This window comes from Anabrus simplex, chromosome 1, assembly GCF_040414725.1.
Source record: "Anabrus simplex isolate iqAnaSimp1 chromosome 1, ASM4041472v1, whole genome shotgun sequence".
In the NCBI taxonomy this organism is placed as follows: domain Eukaryota; kingdom Metazoa; phylum Arthropoda; class Insecta; order Orthoptera; family Tettigoniidae; genus Anabrus; species Anabrus simplex.
This window is the reverse complement of record NC_090265.1, coordinates 1,740,385,170-1,740,402,146: the sequence shown is the minus strand read 5'-3', so window position 1 is coordinate 1,740,402,146 and position 16,977 is coordinate 1,740,385,170.

Sequence of the window (16,977 nt, the reverse complement as noted above, 5' to 3'; positions counted from 1 at the left end):
GTCGTCCAAGATAAGACGCATGTTTTTAAATTAGATGGCATGTTATATGAATTATGTTTAAATACTAGTGAAGTTTAGTTCAGAGATTTTTCTTTAACGTAAATTGTGCCTGACGGCATGTGTTTATTCTACATTTGTAGTGCTTTAAATACGGATAAAAGAGGAATGCATGATTTCTATATTTTTATTTTACTTTACGATTAGTTAGATGGGATATTGAAGAAGTTGTTAGGATTTATTTTGTTGTGTTATTATGCATGATAATTAGCTTAGTACTATTCCGATATTCTTGTATATTAGAGATAGGAGGATTATATTGAAAAGATCATCCACTTTCCGAGTTAAACACTTGCTACGTTGAGAGTAAATTCAATTTAATTTTGGTCATTTAGAAAGTGAGTAACAGTTAGATTGCATGACGCATGTTATTTCAGGAGCCGACATGTGTGGAGTTGTACTGCAACGTTGAATGGGAAAGGAGTCTTCCAACGTAGGTTGGAAACTGCTTCGAACAATGATGTGTATAGGAATCGAACTTGGATTTCTAATGGGAAGGGCTGATGAGATTGTAAGAAATATAAGAGATTTTAATGCATGCTGATTTATGTTGATGATGCAGGCCGATTGTATGCCTGATATATAATAATTTCGTGTGGCTATTTCTAGCCGAGTGAAGCCCTTGTAAGGCAGACCCTCTGATGAGGGTGGGCGGCATCTACCATGTGTTGGTAACTGCGTGTTATTGTGGTGGAGGATAGTGTTATGTGTGGTGTGTGAGTTGCAGGGATGTTGGGAACAGCACAAACACCCAGCCCCCGGGCCATAGGAATTAACCAATGAAGGTTAAAATCCCCGACCCGGCCTGGAATCGTACCCGGGACCCTCTGAACCGAAGGCCAGTACGCTGACCATTCAGCCAACGAGTCGGATTGTATGCCTGATGAAGTGATAAGAATAATGTGCAGTGAATTTAGCCCTGTAAGTGTATTCTGAGAGAATATTGAGAATCAGAGGCCGACTCGTTAGCTGAACGGTCAGCGTACTAGCCTTCGGTTCAGAGGGTCCCAGGTTCTATTCCCGGCCGGGTCGGGGATTTTAACCTTAATTGGTTAATTCCAATGGCACGGGGGCTGGGTGTATGTGTTGTCTTCATCATCATTTCATCCTCATAACGAGGCGCAGGTCGCCTATGGATGTCAAATAGAAAGACCTGCACCTGGCGAGCCGAACCCGTCCTGAGATATCTCGGCACTAAAAGCCATACGACATTTCATTTCATTGAGAATCAGAATTGACGGGGAATTGATGCCAGGCTAGTGAGGTCCGATGTGTGTGATAAATTATTGTAGCATGCTAGTAAGAAGCACGATTGTATGTGAGTTTCCGTGCAGTTGAGGAAATATGAGATCGACTTACAGGTTTACTTATCAGCCGTGTTTACACAGGCAGCGTGAACGAGATGTTATTTCCGTTATACCATCTTGTCGAACAGTAACCAAGCCTCAGTGCAGTATTGAGTTCTAACATTTCTTTTCAGCCCACGGCACAGCAGGAAATATGTGACGGATGAACGCGCTTTCGGGTGCGCAAATGCAGCAGAAGAATGCAATGTTGCCCATTGTTTTCCATATGTTTAATAAAGGATAATAATATGTTTTCTCTTACAGGATGGTGTTTTGCTCTATTTCATGTTGTTTTGATATGATGTCTTGTTGTTTAATGGGGAACAGCCCGAGTGCTGATTGAATGTTGGTGGTCAATCTAGTTTTCACTAGATCTTTTGGTGAACCGCGTTTCACGCCGAATCAGTGTAGTATGTAAGATTTCCATTTCTTTATCCGATGTATATATTTGAGATGCTTTGCTTATTTGTGTTCATTGTAAATATATCATAGGGAAATGCCACTAGTATTTATCATAATTCATATCATGTCCCATTGCGTTTTAATTTTCTTTTTATGTTAGTCTGTGCGACGACTCTCCGAAATTAAAATCCGTATCAATGTGATACTTAACGTCGTGTTACTCCATGCGAATCGAATACGTATTTGTATACGCATACATATACTATTATGAATATGAATTTTGGACAATCATGTGAAGAATATTTTGAAGTTTACAAGTATTTAATGTTGTGTTTGAACTTCCCTTTTGGCATTTAATTATGTGAATAATTAACGTTTTAATGTCCATTTCTTTTCCATTTTTGGAGATAATATTATTATCAATTTTATTAGTTGATTTTCCTTTTATGTTAGGATGATTAGGGGTTATTTTGTGAATAAACTCATTCTACCCCATAATATTGTTTCTCATTCGAGTTATACCTCCATTTTCCTGTCATTTACTTATAATTAAGTGAGAAACTTCGACTTTTAGACTTGCCCATCGACAACCAACCCACTTCTCTGCCCAAACCTGAGTTAGTCGGATGTCTATACAGGAATGGAGGCATCATCCTAGAGGGTTACTACCGCTGGGTGCGGTACAGTATGGTTTTCAGAAAAGGAGGAAGAATAGCAGCGACAGACAGAATTTCATATGCACGGGTAGACTTGACTACAGTAAACAAGTTTCACTACCTTGGCATCACTCTACAAACGTCAGGATCTTAGTTCAAAATGCATGTGAGGGAAAGATCAACAGCAGCAATAAGAGGAATTTACTATATACAAGAACCAACCAAAATATAAATAGGCTCGGCAATGACAATTTTTCATGCAGATACTACCCATTTTGACAAACGGCATACATTTAATTTGGAGCAAATTGTAAATATCAGACCTTACTACCCTCGAAAAAGTGAAAGCTATCTTTCTCTAAAGGATATTAGGTATATCTAAGATAACTCCATCTAGATTAGCTTATGAATTAGCTCAGGAGTCTTTCCTTATCGAGGATCAAACTTACCATCAACACTAATTCAAGCCATTGCTCATCTAAATCTGAAGTTAAGCAAAAGAGAAGAAATCTGGCCTGAGTTCTACGTGACAGATGCTATGACAAGTAGAGACTGGATGGGCCCAAATCAGAACATGCGCAGTGCCATCAACAGGCTAGCTGTACACGGATTTCATTATAAGCTATGTGTAAAAGAGATATATCACGAACCAAGCGACGAATGCGTGTAGAAATTGTGTGGGAAAATGTGTGAACGATACCACTTCAATAAGTGCAGCAAAAGAGAAAAGACCTTACATGAATATAGTAGAGTAGAACAATTTATATGCACATTCGTGCGCTTTTCTCCCTTTATTATTTATCGACCATCTCTATACATACGTAAGGTGGCGTCGGTCGATTCAAATGTGTCTGTAGAATATAGTCTATTGCTCCGGTTTTTTGTGTAAATTTGATCGTGTGAACGATGGTATAAACAATAAACGTGTTAAAAACGGCATTCCGTATAGTGTATGCCAGGTTTGGTACCATGTGGAATGTATATCAGCAAGTAATAAGGAAGAAAGGGAAAATTTATGGATGTGAACTTGCGTGTTCGAGAGTTCTGTTTTAAGCCAAGCGAATGAGGAGGTTTAAGCGACTTCAGCCGGAACTTATGACGAAAGATGAAGTGATTAGAGTGCTACAGGAGAACAATGACAAATTATTAGATAGGCTTAGGAACTTAGAAAGAGAACTAGATGAGCGTAATCAGTGGAAGGAAGTTCCTAATAGGTATAAGGAAGCACAGCAGAAGCAAATAGAGGTTATGTCGCCACAAGATAATGTGATTTCGACGTCAAATAGGTTCATTGTGTTAGATAGCAGAGATATGATTTTAGTGATAGCGTCGTAGTTCCCAATAGACTTAGTAAAAATAGTTTATTGAAAAAGAAACAAGTAGGGCTTTTAGTGCATATTTATAGCGACAGGCACGGCAGAGGAGTTGCCGCGAATATTAAGCGGGAATGTAGTGTCGAGGAAAATTCTGGGGCGGCTACTTCGGTGATAACGGAGAGTATTTGCGAAAAATGTGAAAAACTGATGAAACATGACTCTTTGAATTTGTGTGCAGGTTCTAATGGTGTTTATAGAAATGAAGTGGACGCTGCTATCAAACATCTGAAATCAACTATGTCCCTCTTAAATTCAACAAATGTGTTAGTTATGAAATTACCCCATAGGCATGATCTTCCAGAATGGTCTTGCGTGAGTAAGGAAATTGACAAAACTAACAAACGTGTGATTAGTATATGTAAACATTTTAATAATATTAAGATGGTAGACTTAGGTAAATTAGGTAGACAGCATTTTACAAGGCATGGTATGCATATGAATAACTGGGGTTATTTTATTTTATTGCAACAGTCCAGTTTAACGGAGGAAAGGGGTCTGAGATTCATCTTGGTAAACTGTCAAAGTTTAGTAAATAAGCATTTAACATTCAGTGCATTGATGGAATCTTATGAGATTGGTGTGGTGATAGAATTTGAATCATGGGTGAGAGAAGGGATGGGTAATAGAGAAGTATTTAGAGAAGGGTATACAGTCTATCGCAGAGACCAAGGAGATAAGATGGGAGGAGGAATGTTAATTCTGGTGAAGGAAATTTATTGTTCACATGAATGGTTTACCGATGAAAGGGATGAAATACTAGACATAAAATTAGTTTGTGATAATATGAAGGAGGTAGGAATTATAGGGAGATATAGGCCTATAAGAGAGGAAAGAGACATGGAAATATTTGAGAAACTAATAGATTATACTCATAAAAACCATAATAACAATATGGTAATAATTGGGGGAGATCTAAACTTGCCTGAAATTGAATCGAATGGAGCTGCAAGTGAAGCTCGTGAATTGGCAAATAAGTTAATTTGGGAGGGAGGATTTACACAAGCAGTACAAGCACCAACTCGACTCAGTAACTTACTACATGTATTCTTGGTTAAACCATGGGAAATTGTTGACAAATCCGTGGTAATTGAAGGAATAAGTCACCATAAGGCTGTAATAATGGATGTAAGACTGGTTCCAAAAAGGCTTCATAAAAGGGTCACACAAGACAAGAAATTGTACCTACAGTAAAACTAAAGTTGATGAATTCTGGACTTATCTTAAATCGCAATTCACTTGTTGGATAAGTGAAGGGAGTAATGTAGACACACTTTGGGTAAACTTTAAAAGAATTATTTGGGAAGAGAGAAGAGATTTTTACCTGTTAAAAAGGGTAAAATGACTTCGGACCCTGTTTATTTTGTACAAGGGAAATAAGAAAATTAAAAAGAAAATGTAGAATAGTAAACAGAAAAATCAAAGCGTATAGGGAGATGAGAGAAACTAAAGAAAAGCTAACAAGGAAACTTAACACATTGAAAAAGGAAGCAAAAGATAATTACATGAATGGCATAGTTCATGAGGGTACTGACCACAAAGGGAAATGTAAAAAGCTGTATTCATATATTAGGAATCAAAAGGGATATTAAGGCAAAATTCCCACAATGGTGGAAAAAAGGGGTGAACCTATTTTTTTTTTTGTTACAGATAATGTGAAAGCAAATTTATTTAGTAGGAAATTCATAGATTCAGTAACCTCCGTGGCTCAGACGGCAGCGCGTCGGCCTCTCACCGCTGGATACCGTGATTCAAATCCCGGTCGCTCCATGTGAGATTTGTGCTGGACAAAGCGGACGCGGGACAGGTTTTTCTCCGGGTACTCCGGTTTTCCCTGTCATCTTTCATTCCAGCAACACTCTCCATTATCATTTCATATCATTTATCACTCATTAATACCACTTTGGGAGTGGCGACCCCATTGTAATAATGGCCTATATGGTTCATTCATTACATCCCTGACCCGGTCAAAGAGTGGAAAACAGGTTGTAGGATTTTTCATAGATTCAGTAGATTTTGAGGAGCTGGAAATCAAAACAGAAGATAGAGAGGGAGAGAGACATAAGGAAACAAGAAGCTTCTCATTCACAAATGAGGACATTTCCAGAGAAATACAAATGCTTCAGCAACGAAAAGCAGCAGGGAGTGATCTTTCTATTACTGCAGAGATACTAAATACAATAAGGAGGTACATAGTGACTTAGGTTTTTACCCCCTGTGGGTGGGGGTAGAATAACACCCTCGGTATCCCCTGCCTGTCGTAAGAGGCGACTAAAAGGGGCCTCAGGGGCTGTGAACTTTGGAGCTGGGGTGGCGACCACGGAGCCCTCAGCTGAGTCCTGGCATTGCTTCCACTTGTGCCAGGCTCCTCACTTTCATCTATCCTATCCGACCTCCCTTGGTCAACTCTTGTTCTTTTCAGACCCCGACGGTATTACGTATGGAGCCCTAGGGAGTCTTTCATTTTCACGCCCTTCGTGGCCCTTGTCTTCCTTTGGCCGATACCTTCATATTTCGAAGTGTCGGACCCCTTCCATTTTTTCTCTCTGATTAGTGTTATGTAGAGGATGGTTGCCTAGTTGTATTTCCTCTTAAAACAATAATCACCACCACCACCACCTTAGGTTTTTAAATTTTCTCTTTGGCTATGTCATGAATAACAGCATAAGGTAGAGGGGGCAAGAGTACGCGGACGGGTAAGAGTACGCAGTGGTTTAATTCAACCGTTGGTAGCACTGATAAAGACTTCGTGTTCGTTCGTTAACTTGTTTTCATTCTCCGCCCAAAGGCGGACGGGCCCCCTAGAGAGTGGCGCTCTCTCTGTCGGGCCGGGAGATGTGGAGAGAGCAGTACGTCGTGGCTGAATGAAGAGGATGGGTAAAGCGATGTGAATATTTATTAAGAAGTGAAGATGGGGTCTCTTGGCAATGGAGATGGGAAGAAATGGACGTTTACACGGGAGTGCTTAAATGGAAGTTGTGGGGAAGGGTGAGGTGGTGAAGTGTGGAGGCGATGTAATACAGTATAGTTGTGAGGTGTCGGATATGTTCGAGTGTTCGCGGCGATGGGAAGGAGATATTAATTGGGGAGAAGACGGACGGACGTTGTGTGGTGATTGAAAAGGAGGATGATCAGGCCAGGTGTGGCGACGTGGTGTGGTGTGGGGATGTCTAGATTGTGGAGCGAAACGAGAGGGTTCGACGTTATGGAGATTACCGTAGATGGGGGCACCAGTGGCGATGAGATGGTCGACGGCTGCTGCAGTGGGTAGCTATAGGCGTACAAAGTATGTTGGGCCGGTGGAGTTGAAGATGCGAAACGCCCTCCGGACTGGTATGGCGTGAAGGCGTAGCTGACGTTGGACTTCTGTTACGGAGATGAGTGGGTCCACGCCGCGAACGACGCACCTAAAGACTGTGTTGGTATCTGGTGATGATGGCGGTGGTGCTGGCTGACGGGCGGCCAATGCTGATGCGGCTGGAGTTGACGGTGTCGTAGTTGGTGGCTGTGCAGACGAAGAAACAGGTGTTGAACGGCGGTGCAGAAAACGAGGAGGTGGTACACTGATCTGAGAAAAATTATGTGGCACGGATAGAGACGTGGACATAAGTGGTGTAGGATGGGAAGACGTAACAGTCATCAAAGGATGGGAGGAAAAGGTGAGGGCGGAATTCGTTGTGGTGGTAGTGGTGGTGATAGTCATGTCTGAGGTATCAGGAAGGCTAACTTCCAACTAGGATTCGGCCTATATGCTGATTCAGGTCGGTGGGAGCTGTTATTAGAGATGTGAAGCCACCCGACCGATCAAAAAACGCTGGAGATGCTGCTGCGAAGATATGTCCACGTACTGCGAGGGAGGGGATTTCGTCGTGCAGCGTGACAAGAAGTTGCTTACTGAGTGCTATTTACAAGTGAGTTAGAAGCTTCGTGAATTTCGCTGCGAATGAGAGGTAAAATCCTGTTTTTGGATACTTTCACTGTAAATTTTATTACTCATATAATAAGAGTGTAATGTTGGTGAGTTTAAATGGAGTGAAATAGCTTTATACAATAACAATTGTGTGTTCATGTACTCCACGCTAGTGTGTCAAAATTTACTTTAACGCTAACGCTTCTGCCATCTAGCGAGTTTTTCTGGCAACAGAACGGCCCAGAGTACGCGCCACATTTGAAGGTGCGTATTATTGGCCGCCTTACGAAAAATGATCTGTCCATCATTCTTTTCTTTACGGTAGTCAACATGATCAGGTTTCTCTTGCAAATTCTAATTATAATTGTTATTATTATCAATAATATTATCTTTCAGATCGTCATCCTGGGTAAATACAAAGACGACATATAAGAGTATTTTTACTCAGGAAATGTTTGATAAAGCAAAAGTTCTGAGGAATGGAGGGAGTCAACGATCCGTACGAAGAAAATAGGAGTCAATGAGGCTACCTTTCGGAAAAGATTTAAAGCAATGCGTATTGTCTTTCAGGTTCCAAATTAGTTGACATAGTGTAAAGAGTAAAATGGGGGGGGGGGGAACAATTTCAATTAGCAATTTTTATTGTCCTTGCAGGGTAATATTCCGGATTCATTAGGCCGATTTGTCCGACTCGTTGGCTGAATGGTCAGCGTACAGGCCTTCGGTTCAGAGGGTCCTGGGTTCGATTCCCGGCCGGATCGGGGATTTTAACTTTCATTGGTTAATTCCAATGGCCCGGGGGCTGGGAATTTGTGCTGTACCCAACATCCCTGCAACTCACACACCACACATAACACTATCCTCCACCACAATAACACGCAGTTACCTACAGGGCAGATGCCGCCCACCCTCATTGGAGGGTCTGCCTTACAAGGGCTGCACTTGGCTAGAAATAGCCACACGAAATTATTATTATTATTATTAGGTCGATTTAAGAAAGTATTTAATGAATTCATGGAAAGAGAGCTCGCAAAATATGTTCAAGACTTGGATTCAAGATTTCATGGAATAACCAGAAAGCAGCTGATGAAAGTGGCGTACGATTTCGCAAGTTTGAACGGACTTCAACATCCTTTCAATGAAGAAAGAAATCAAGCAGGCAAGGACTGGGTAGTGAACTTCTGTAAGAGACAGGCCCTCTCTCTTCGCACCCCCGCCCCCCGCATCCTACGCAAGTCACAGGATGCAACCACTGGATATGGTCATTTTTGCTCCCTTCACGAAAATCTACGCTGAAGAAGTGGAAAAGTGGTTGTGTTCTCATCCAGGGAGAGCTGTCACTCGAATGCAGGTATCCGGGCTGTTTAAAGCGGCGTTCAATAGAGTAGCAAATACTGAAAAGGCGGCACACTCATTTTCTGCTACGGGTATTTACCCATTCAACACTAATATTTTTTCGGAGGAAGATTTTTTTCACGCAGAGGTCACTCACGTTCGAATGCCCGAAGAGGACTTCCAATCGGTACAGAGAGAATTTATGGAAGTGACCTCAGAGGCAGAAACAGTTGAAAAGACTACCGAAGAAACAGCAAACGATAAATCTAATGGAAGTGTTACGGTCAATGCTCTTCACCCACTGTCGAAGTACGAGAACAAAACTCACACCAGAAGGCATGGAAAAGGTCTGAAATTCTATCAGATTCTCGATACAAAAACGCACTCGAGGAGAAACAAGTAAAAAAGGATGAAAAGCAAAGGGCAAAGTAAAGTGGGATGTGTACCCAGTACGTCTCTTTATGCGGTTACACAGGTACACAGAAACAGCTCTCTCAATTCAATCAATCACTACTGATCTGCATTTAGGGCAGTCGCCCAGGTGGCAGATTCCCTATCTGTTGTTTTCCTAGCCTTTTCTTGAATGACTGCAAAGAAATTGGAAATTTATTGAACATCTCCCTTGGTAAGTTATTCCAATCCCTAACTCCTCTTCCTATAAACAAATATTTGCCCCAATTTGTCCTCTTGAATTCCAACTTTATCTTCATATTGTGATCTCTCCTACTTTTAAAGACACCATCCAAACTTATTCGTCTACTGATGTCCTCCCACGCCATTTCTCCACTGACAGGTCGGAACATACCACTTAGTCGAGCAGCTCGTCTCCTTTCTACCAAGTCTTCCCAGCCCAAACTTTGCAACATTTTTGTAACGCTACTCTTTTGTCGGAAATCACCCAGAACAAATGGAGCTGCTTTTCTTTGGACTTTTTCCACTTCCTGAATCAAGTAATCCTGGTAAGGGTCCCATACACTGGAACCATACTCAAGTTGAGGTCTCACCAGAGACAAATATGCTCCCTCCTTTACATCCTTACTACAACGCCTAAATACTCTCATAACCATGTGCAGAGATCTGTACCCTTTATTTACAATCATATTTATGTGATTACCCCAATGAAGATCTTTCCTTATATTTATACCTACAGTAGGTATTTACAATGATCCCCAAAGGGAACTTTCACCCCATCAACGCAGTAATTAATACTGAGAGGACTTTTCCTATTTGTGAAACTCACAACCTGACTTTTATCCCCATTTATCATCATACCATTGCCTACTGTCCATCTCACAACATTATCGAGGTCATTTTGCAGTTGCTCACAATCTTGTAAGTTATTTATTACTCTGTACAGAATAACATCATCTGCGAAAAGCCTTATCTCTGATTCCACTTCTTTACACATATCATTGATATATATAAGAAAACATAAAGGTCCAATAATACTGCCTTGAGGAATTCCCCTCTTAATTTTTACAGGGACAAATACAGCTTCACCTACTCTAATTCTCTGAGTTCTATTTTCTAGAAACAGAGCCACCTATTCAGTCACTCTTTTGTCAAGTCCAATTGCACTCATTTTTGTCAGTAGTTTCCCATGATCCACCAATCCTACAAGTTGGGCTTCAGTGGAATAACCTTTCCTAAACTCAAACTGCCTTCTGTCAAACCAATTATTAATTTTGCAAACATGTCTTATATAATCAGAAAGAATGCTTTCCCAAAGCTTACATACAATGCATGTCAAACTGACTGGCCTGTAATTTTCAGCTTTATGCCTATCACCCTTTCCTTTATACACAGGGGCTACTATAGCAACTCTCTCTCGTCTATCTTGAGACTGAGTGAAAGGTAGCGTGCCTTGTACCGGCCTGCCGCACTTTCGGCCGTAGTGATTTCGGTCACGACTAGCAGTTTGTTACAGTAGTGCACTATTGCCCTTTTTACTTTATTTTCTTTCTTCCTATCTTTATCTGCTTACCCTCCAGGGTTGGTTTTTCCCTCGGACTGAGAGATGGATTCCACCTCTAGCGCCTCAAGGGCAGTGTCCTGGAGCATGAGACTTTGGGTCGGGGATACAACTGGGGAGGATGGCCAGCTGCTATGCTGAACAGGGGCGTTGTGGAGGGGGATGGGAAGTAGTGGTGGTGGTGATTATTGTTTTAAGAGGAAGTACAACTAGGCAACCATCCTCTATATAACACTATCAGAGAGAAAAATGGAAGGGATCCGATACTTCGAAAAATGAAGATATCGGCCAAAGAAAGAGAAGGGCCACGAAGGACGTGAAAGTGGAAGACTCTCTAGCCATCGAAAACCTAATAGCGTCGGGGTCGGAAAAGAACAAGGGTTTATCAAGGGAGGTCGGATAGGATAGACGAAAGTGAGGAGCCTGGCACAAGTAAGTGGAAGTAATGGCGGGACTCAGCTGAGGGCCCCGTGGTCGCCACCCCACGCTCCAAAGTTCAGAGCCCCTGGGGCCCCTTTTAGTCACCTCTTGCTACAGGCAGGGGATAACGTGGGTGTTATTCTACCACCCCCACTCATAGGAGGGATGGGAAGATTGGAAGGGATAGACAAGGAAGAGGGAAGATTAGAACTGATAGACAAGGAAGAGGGAAGATGGGGAGGGATAGACAAGGAAGGAAGCGGCTGTGGCCTTAAGTTAGGTACCACTCCGGCATTTGCCTGGAGAAGTGGGAAACCACGGAAAACCAGTTCGGGGATGGCAGAGGTGGAAATCGAACCCTCCACTACTCAGTTGACCTCCCGAGACTGAGTAAACCCCGTTCTAACCCTCATACCACTTTTCTAATTTCGTGGCAGAGCTGGGAATAGAAACCTGGCCTCCGGGGGTGACAACTAATCACACTAACCACTACACCACAGAATTTCCCTTATTTATCTTTCTACACCTTGTCCGGCTCCATGGCTAAGTGATTAACGTGCTGGCCTTTGGTCACAGGGGTCCCGGGGTCGATTCCCGGCAGGATCGGGAATTTTAAACATAATTGGTTAATTCCCCTGGCACGGGGACTGGGTGTATGTGTCATCTTCATCATCATTTCATCCTCATCACGACGCGCAGGTCGCCTAAGGCCGTCAAATCAAAAAGACCTGCACTTGGCGAGCCGAAGTCCTCGGACACATCCCGGCACTAAAAGCCATTTTATATTTTTCTAGACCTGAGTGAAGCAAATAATCTAATCTTACCTTTAAAGGTAGCAAGCATAATCGCATCTAACATGTAAAATAAAACACTTTCATCTTTTCTACCCAAAAATGCTTACAGAAGTAGGCTATCATATATTGCTTTATTACTGTAATAACTCCTATAAGTAGGATATGGTATTAAGGATTTCACTCTCATTTTTTCTTTTTTACTATTTCTTGTATTGTCACTGTTTCTTGTTTTTCTTGTTTTGTAATATCTTCGTTTTGTTCATCTGTTGTTGCTAGGAGGTCTTTATTGTAGGCGGCCAGAACGCCAGCAGCAACAGCATCTCCGAGAATATTGATAGGTGTCTGATAACGATCGCATAGCCAATCTATCGCAAGGAAAAGACTTACTTCCGTAATCGGCAGATTCATAGCGGTCAGAACAAGAACTAATGTTACAATAGCATTGTGTGGAACTCCTGCTGCTGCTATACTTGCAGCAGCACTTAACACTAATATCATGACAAGGTCTCCCCATGAAAGGTCACGGTTATACATCTGAGCAACAAATATAGTTGCCAAACACTGAAATATAGCCGCGCCATCCATATTGATATTTGCTCCGACAGGCATTATGAATTCTACAATGCGAGGGTCGATTTTATTCTTTTCTATCATACACTTGATAGAAAACGGCAAACATGCATTGCTTGAAGCTGTAGCAATAGCGGTAATCAAAGCATCCGAGAAATTCCAAATAAACGTGTACGGAGATTTGCGAACGAAGACGAAATAAATTAGTGGGTATATAACAAAAGCCTGAAAAGTAAACAGTAAAAATAACGTTCCTATATAAAGTGCCAATTTACTCATAATAACGCCGATGTTCACCATCTGCAGGTACTGGCTCGCTATAATTGACGGGATACATACAGGTGCAACCCACATGACCCACATTGTGACGACCATAGTAACTTGACTAAAGGATTCAAAGAACTTGAGCAGTGGTAAGCCACTCTCTTGTATCAAACCGATCCCAATCCCAATCATAATTGAGACATTGACAACACCTAGCATGTTGATACTATCAGTCATCTCTCCTCCTTCTTTGACATTCCAAGTTGAGAGATCACTTTCTGATGCATCGTCTGGTTTGACCAGAACTGTTGTGTACTGCTTCATAGTCATTTCCACTACATTTGATGGAAACATATTTCTTACAAGGTCTAGAAAATTATCAACTGTTGTCTTCGTAGCTTTAAACTTACTTTCGCTTCTGCGTGTACTACTAGTTGTAAAACCATATCCTGGTTTAGCAATAAGAGCAACCACTATTGTCATTGAGCAAGCCTGAATTTTAGTTAAAGCTATGAACAACACTAACTGGGTTCCAATTCTTCGAGAAAGTTTCATATCGAGACGTCCAATGGAAGCCACTAAACACGATATCATGAGTGGTAGAGCAACGGCTCTTAACATTTGCAAAAATATCTCACCCAAAAATCCGACGTACATTATTTCACGTGGAGTGTACCTCTTTTTCATTCTCCTCAGAATGAATCCCAGTAATACACCAAAGAACACTCCACATAAGAGAAGTAAAGTCATCAAATTATTCTTCACACAAGTTTTCACTCGTTCTTTCTCAGTCATTATGAAAATAATCTATAACACCTGTTCTAAGATATTAAAAAATAAACTACTTCAAATGAGTTGTTTAGAAAACAGTAGGCTTAAAAATGTAAATAAAACTCCTAAAAGAACAGGGAATCAATGTCTATTCTGCAAAAATATGCCAGAAGGACACCACAGAATACAATATGACAATATTCCACCACGGACGATATGGATGCATGCCTCTACCGTGACGCAATCATCTATAGATACTTTGTTCCTTTCAACACGCTTTCACAAGAGTCTACCTCCTGAGAAAGCAATAGTTTAGTGATTTGCCGCATAGCGCTGTAAGAAAATAATCGGAGCACTTCGGAAAACTTCGGTGAGTTTGCCACCGCGTAGCGCAGTTGGAAGGTAAATGCAATTTTTCGAGGGAGCAATGCGATTTGGTGCACGCAGCCGTGAGCTTACATTCAGAAGATAGTGAGTTCGAACTCAATAATTGTCGGCAGCCCTGAATATGGTTTTCCGTTTTCCGTGGTTTCTCATTTTCACACTGTACCTTAATTAAGGCCACGGCTGCTTCCTTCCCACTCCTAGCCCTTTCCTATCACATCTTCGCCATAAACCTACCGTATCTGTGTCGGTGCGACGTAAATCCAATTGTAAATACACACACAGTATAGAGTATTTTCATTTCTACCAGGACGTGAAATTTCCAGTCGCAACGACCTGACTCGTGTGAGTTCATCTTGAACTACTATGCGATACATTTATTTTTCTTTATAAAACTTCATAAAAAATACCACTTTTTTGCTCAAAACGCACTTTCTTACATCTCTCTAACGTGCTTTCATGGAGAGTCTGAAACCTTGGAGCGATCAGAGACTTCGTTTCTACAACAATGCAGGCATTCCGAGTCGCCTGTATCTTCGAAGAATCAAGTGAAATTGTGGTAATGATGGTGATGTTGATATAAATATGACGAAAAATGCTTTAATGTGCAAGTTATTCTCTTAATGTTGGAATCATGCTGAGGAATCAAGGTCTATATACACCGGTCTGGTCACGCTCCCAGAAATCTTTGCGGCAGCGACCATTTTGGGACCAAAGAGCTCCACTGCGTGTTTATCCCGTAGGCAACGGTTTATCCAGTGCAGTGAGATTAAGTTATCAATTAAGGACCGATAATGGTCAAATTTGTCGATGGGTTATTGTGTCACTCCAAATTGGAAAAGTCATTCATATAAAGGGACTAGGTTAACAATCCCAAAATATAAGAATAGGAGGGCAAAATGGGTACAGAAATGCCGACAGAACATTCGCAGCTGTGTGAGTTTAGTATAACTTTTTCTAGATAAAAATAAATACGCCGCCTCTGTGGTGTAGTGGTTAGCGTAATTAGCTGCCACCCCCGGAGACCCGTGTTCGATTCCCGGTTCTGCCACGAAATTTGAAAAGTTGTACGAGGGCTGGAACGGGGTCCACTCAACCTCGGGAGGTCAACTGAGTAGAGGTGGGTTCGATTCCCACCTCAGTCATCCTGGAAGTGGTTTCCCGTGGTTTCCCACTTCTCCTCCACGCCAATGCCGGGATGGTACCTAACTCAAGGCCGCAGCCGCTTCCTCCCCTCTTTTTTGTCCATCCCTTCCAATCCTCCTAATCACAACCCCTCCCCCCTCCCCCTGCTCAGCATAGCAGGTGAGGCCGCCTGGGCGACGTACTGGTCCTCCTCCTCAGTTTTATCCCCGAACCAAAGTCTCACGCTCCAGGACACTGCCCCTGAGGTGGTAGAGGTGGGATCCCTCGCTGAGTCCGAGGGAAAAACCAACCCTGAAGGGCAAACGGAGTAAGAAAGACTCGCCTTGGAAATGCTTGGCAACGATGACCTTCTTCATCTTCTCAATGTTGAATCGTTCCTTTCTCAGCGAGCTCTAACAGGTAGCGTTAACGGCACAGCACTAATTACGCTCCCGAAAAGTCTCTCTCGTATTTATACCGAGTGAGCACGCTGCCAATTGATAGAAAGAACTTACGTCTGTAGCTCATTCCACGTTAAGAACACAGTATTGCTCTTACGGACCTACAAGGAGTGAACACACCCCCTCCAAGACACCCATAATTCATCGTGATTAAGGGATATTATACTGTGCTTTCTAATGTATTATGAAACATAGATAAAAAGGATGAGGCATTTTTGCCCGTGAGTTTTTAAAATAACTACATAATATTTTCTTTTTCATAAATACATTTGTAGGGAGGAAGCACAATGGCAGTAACAGCCATCGCTTCGTTGCCTTCCTTCATTTTCCTTCTGTGTTGCTCTGGTACATGAACCGTGCAGTCCCTCACTCTGCGAACCGCCGGCAGCTCACTTCTCTAGTGAAGTCAACTACAGCGTGCGACTACTGTTGCGTGTGTATTTTTATGCTTTAAATCGTGCGTACTTGTCTTGTGTTGAGTGAGAGTTACGCGATAAGCCTACGTGTGTGATTTATTTCTTTAACATTAATACTGTGATCTTTCGTAGAGTCATCTAGAGTGTTTATTTGTTGCGTCTGTTTTCTAGCCTTTATTGCCTAGAGAAATTTATTAAATGCATCCCTCACCCCTCGATCCCATAAAAATTATTTCTCTATCACCCCACCCCAATTTGTTTAACACTTCAATGCTGAGGATTTTTTATGTGCCGTAGTTTACCTCTAATTCTGTACAAACCAAAAATAGCCCCTGTAAATCTCCGTCCCTTTTCATTCATGAAAATAATTTGAAGCTTAGTTTCATACACTTTTTGTCTTGAACTTAAATACTGAATATCACAAATTTATGTGCCCCCGTTTTCCCGTGATGGTGTTCAGCAGAGTCGTTCGATATGGCAACCATGTTGTTATAAGAGCAATACCAAATAGCTTACTGTTTTCTTAACATGGAATGAGCTATAGCGCTTGACAATGTGCAGCCACTCGGAGCAACTCGGCTAAGTTCGGTAGTCGGCAAGCTAATGTTTCGCAGTTAAGCTCCCTACTTCTTCCGAAATACGCACAGTTCGTAGAAATTATTTTCATCTTAAATTACCTTATAACCCATACTGATATTTACTAATCTTAATATCTGCGCTA